The sequence below is a fragment of the Eptatretus burgeri genome, chromosome 9, assembly GCF_056783735.1.
Source record: "Eptatretus burgeri isolate ZD-2024b chromosome 9, Ebu_testis_v1, whole genome shotgun sequence".
Classification (NCBI taxonomy): domain Eukaryota; kingdom Metazoa; phylum Chordata; class Myxini; order Myxiniformes; family Myxinidae; genus Eptatretus; species Eptatretus burgeri.
Genome location: NC_140969.1, coordinates 91,145,858 through 91,150,857, shown reverse-complemented (window position 1 = coordinate 91,150,857; position 5,000 = coordinate 91,145,858). Strand labels below are relative to the sequence as shown.

Here is a 5,000-nt window from a genome sequence, read left to right as displayed (position 1 = left end):
GAACTGAGAATGAAACGTTAAGGAACGACACTGTACAGATCAAACAGCTGGAGGCGAAGGCCAGATGAAAGAATGAGGAACAAGAAAGAGTACTGAAAGAACAAGGAATGAGACAGGAGAAAGAAATCAGTCAATTGAAGGAAACAACGAGATTGCAGAATGAGGAGCAAGAAAGACAGTTGAATAGAAAACACAAAGAACAAGGAATGAGACAGGAGAAAGAAATCAGCCAATTGAAGGAAATAATGAGATTGCAGAATGAGGAACAAGAGAGACGGTGGAATAAAAAACATAAAGAACATGAATTTGAGGTTGACCAATTGAAAGAAAAAGCAAGGTTGGAGTACGAGGAGATAGTGAAATAACAAGAAATTAAACAGAAAAAGGAAATCAACAAAATGAAGGAAACGATGAGATTGGAGAATGAAGAACATGAGAGACGGTGGGATAGAAAAGACAAAGAAAATGAGGTTGAAGTTAACCAACTCGAGGAGAGAGCAAAATTTGAGTCCACAGAGATGGAAAAACTCCAGAAAGAGAACGAACAACTCAAAAAGCTCAGAGAGGAAGAACAACTCAAAAGAAGCCAGAAAGTAGAACGGCACAATAAGGTGGGATGTGTGACAGCACCACAGGGAGTAATGTTGGTGGTGCACGACTTGATTGACACCACTCATCGGATGAAAGAACAATTAGGGCAAACCCTGATAAAGGAGACACAAATAAAAATGGAGACGATGGAAATAACAGAGACAAAAAAGGAAATAGAAGTCTTGCCAGAGACACGGGAGATAGACCGAGTCGAGACTGAATTAAATAGACACGAAGAGACAACAGAAATAAAATGTATAGAGACTCGGGAGATAGGAAAAGTAGAGGAGAGGCTACACAATAAGGACGGGGTGAAAGACGAGCACACTCACATGGAGTTAGTGGAGGACGATGAGGGGGAGCTCGGGGAATGTGCCGTGACCTGGTGCAAGCAGCTGGATAGCCTCCCTCAGGAACAAGGGGAGACACAATGCTCCCTTGAAGCTGATCTCGACCAGGTGGGTCTGGTCGAGCTTTGCGAGGTAGAGGGGGCGAGTGCTGTTGACGGGTGCACACGGAGCTTGGGGGGTTTGGAGACCCCGGAACCCCTTGTGGTGGCGCAAATCCCCAGCGTGATTGTTCCTGTGTGTGTGTTTACGAGTGTGGTGAAATGTGTGCTGAAAAGCGCGCATAGCGTGGGTGAAAGGTTGTGTGTGAAAGGAACCGTGTGTGTGAATGGAATAGTGTGCGAGGTTGCGAGTGAGCTGAGGTGCATGCCTCCCAGCACACCGTGTGTGGATGAAGCACTGTGTGTGGAACAGACAGCGTGTGCGAGTAAAATGGCGAGCTTGAGTGAAAAGGTGTGTGTGAGTGAAACCCCCTGTGCATGTGAAAGGCCGTGTATGAATGGAACCATGCGTGAGTGAACGGCCGAGTGCAAGAGAGACCGTGTGTGTGAGAGAGCGGTATGCATGGATGATTGCGGTCGGCATGCGGTAACATGCAACCGCATGTCGGAATGTCATCTCGAGGTGTGTGAGCCTTGTGGCACGTGAGAGTTTGTGCGCGAGAGTGCGACGACGACGGAGCCTAACGGTGGACAAAGGCCAAGTAGCGGCCGTAGCTACATTGTGGACCGTGCCGGGTTTGCACGGCAGCACGCGGGGTCCGTGCTGTGGAACGCACGAGGCTGCCACGTGTGCGGGTGACCCACCTGCGGGAGTGAAGTGCGGGAGTCTAAATGCGGGAGTCTTCACGCCTGCGGGAGTGAAGCCTGCTCCGCAAACGCACTCATTGGATTAGCCGATCCCGTGGACGGACAGAAGGTAGGCTGGATAAGGATTTCAACCGGATGGGTTCTCCACGCAGGCGTGTGTGTGAAGCTCCGATGGGCAGAGCACATGTGTTAATGTGGGGAACCCCTCGAAACGCGAGGCTTGTTTTTTATGTGCAGGGTGACGTCATGGCTGCACGTATGGTTGGAATCCGGCAGGATGAGAAATCCCTGCCGGATGGTACCGTCCGAGGAGGGATGAGGTCGTGAGCAGTTGCCATGATGTCACGGGAGTAAAAAAGCGCAGGTTGCGAGTTTCCGCGCTGGTGCACATTTTTAAAAAAAAGAAAAAAAAAAGCAAGCCTCGCTTCGGGTGAACAGGATTCCCTGGGCAAGGGGTGGAAGACCCCCCTGCTTTGGGTGCAGTATACCACTAGTTAGGGGGAAGGGTTAGCTTAGATAGACCTGCTCCATGGGGCAGGGATAAGTCCTCATGGGGCCCTTGGAATGGATTTGGTAGAGAGATGCAGTTTAGATTTAGAATGGAAGATGGAAAATAATATTTGAGGACAGTGACGACTTTGGATGTGTAGAGGGGACGTAGCTTAGCTACGTAGTGTTAAAAGGAACGTGCTGTAGTGTAAGGGACGACGTGGGAGCATGAGGTAGTTAGGGGATGTAGTCAGAAGGATGGCCGAGTTCAGCGATGGAGTGTGAGAGTTGAAGAGTGAAGTGGAAACATGTTGAGTGAGTGAGGCCAGCGGGTCTGAGTGTATGGAGTGAATGTGGTATGCATGGTGCGATGAGTGATTGGGGGGGAGGAGTGATTCCCACCCAAGGGACCCCTGGGGTCAGAGTAAAGTGAGTTAGGGGGTTAGTTAAATTGACAAAATGGAGGTCGTTTTGCTGTTGGTCGGAGTGTAGGCTCGAAACCCATTTGGAGGGGTGCAGGAGCCCTGTTGACGGGTTGGGAGCGTGGCTGCGAACGGCGAGTATCACTGAGTGGGTACCCCGGGCACCGGGCTAGTCGGCCGAGGTAGGCCAAGGGCCCATGGGGGGCCGGGATAGTGTAGTGGGCACGGGTGACCCGCATGATGCGGGGGCGGGGCGCCATATGCCACGGGGCAGTTTACTGGGCACGGGCGACCCTCGGAAAGGGACCCGGGGCACGAACACGCCATGTGGGAGGGAACACGCCATGTGGGAGGGAACACGTAGGAACACGAGGGGGAGTCGCCAGAGAGGGCACTCCCCAGTTTTAGGAAGCTGGTAGGCTCGGAGGCAGTGTAGTGCCCGGGGGTGCCATTGTTGGAGAATCGGCAGAGGGTAGTTCCTGCCAACGGAGCCACGCGTCCCAGCCATGAGGCCGTGTGAGGGCACGGAAGCAAAATTTGAGGGCATGGCCCGAAATTTGAGAGGACCAACACAGGCGACGGGAATCTTGGTTGTTCGAACCGATAGTTTAAGTGAGAGGCGTTTTTGGAAAGCCCCGGGGTAGTTTCAGGAATAAATGTTAGGGTAGATTAGGAAGTGTACCCCTCTGCACCATCCATCCCTTCGCTCTCGTTGTGGGCCGCTGGACCCACCTTGGGTTAGTAGATTGCTGAGATCTGAGGAGGCCATTCTGAGGCTTCGTTGGGCCTCGACACAGGACGTTAGCTCTCCATTATTCTCCTCCAGGAAGGGAACGTAGGGGTTGGGAGTAGGCTCGGTGACGTGATGGGATAGCCGAACAGAGACTGTAAAGGGGGTTCAGGAGATGGATTTATAGCTGAGGGAGATAAAAATAAAAATAAAACAAAAAAAAAAGTTGGTGATAAATTTGGATTTTTGCAAACCAAGGGAGTGGGTATGAACAGAGACAGGCAAAGACGATAGATTTGGAGGGAGACAGTAGGGTAGGTCCGAGCCCACCTCTGAGTGGCCAGCACCACTGCACTCCCTCCACCAACCTCCTTGAACAAGACAAGAGGCTGGCCAACTCCATCTGCCGGCTGTTTTGCTGCAAGGCCTGTGCCGGTCGGATCATCTGCCGGCTGTTTTACTACAAGGCCTGTGCCGGTCAGTTCACCACTGCCCGTTTTGCTACAACGGCCTTGTCTTGCCTTGCAATGAATTGTCTGCCTGCCTTTTGCCTTGGCCCCATGCCTGCTAGCCCTTTTTGCATTTGCCCCCATGCCTGCTAGCCCTTTTTGCATTTGCCCCCAATCATTGCCCTGTGTGCCAGGATCATCGCGCATGCTGCAGGGACTGCCCTGTAGGCAGCCGCATCACGGGACTGCACTGGCAGCCCGTGCACCGTTTTGTTGCTTGAGTCAGATCATCACGCGTTCTGCAGGGACTGCCCTGTAGGCAGCCGCACACGGGACTTCACTGGCAGCCCGTGCACCGCTTGTGTTCACTGCGCTCATTTCACGGGGAAGGCCAAGGACTGCGCTTGAGCAGCCGGCCATATTCCCTGTCACCTGTAATTGTTCATGAGCCAGAGACTGCATGTGGGTAGCCTGGCTCCCTGCTTTTCTTTTTCCCCACAGAGTCCATGATCCTGGGCCATGGTTTATTGTAAAATATATAAGGTTAACGATAAGTTGTAAATTGTAAATGAGTTGCTTGCCCCCTGCATGTGTGTCTTCGTGCTGGCAATTTATTTAAGTCGTCTGTATGATTGGGATTTGTTTAGTTAGTTACTCAGCCCGTAGGTTATTTATATTTGGGACATGAATACACTAAATGTCGCACTCAGGGATCTGAAGGTAAATCGTACGAGGGGAAACTTATACATGATGGCATACGAAAATTCGACGACTCGGGACGAGTCTGTAAAAAGGGGAGGGGATAGTGTTACGGCTGTGGAAATTCGCAGAACACCATCAAGGTTCCTTCGTTCAGTTAGATCGATAAGTCTGTGTTCAGTTAAATTTCCCCACCGTTGTTTAATGGGAATTATTTGTGCCACAGGGCTGTGATCCCTTGAGATAGTGTTTTTCTTTTACTATCGTTATTTTGAACTAACCACATCTCCACCACCATTACAACAACCAACATCGCTTCCCTTAACCACAACACCAACCACAACCACACCTGCCTCTCACCAACCACGCCATCCTCACCACTCTGCCAGCAACCGTCAACATCCCAACGCCACAAACATCGCCTCACCTTCGTCTCCAAAACGACGTCATCTTTGCACCAGCCG

At 51.4% G+C, this 5,000-nt stretch overlaps 1 protein-coding gene across 3 annotated transcripts in view; it reads left to right on the top strand.

Annotated features, from left to right (window-relative positions):
• The window catches only part of LOC147020597 (uncharacterized), a 655,359-nt gene that overhangs the window by 122,299 nt on the left and 528,060 nt on the right, over positions 1-5,000 (top strand). The gene's annotated exons all lie outside the window — the stretch shown is intronic.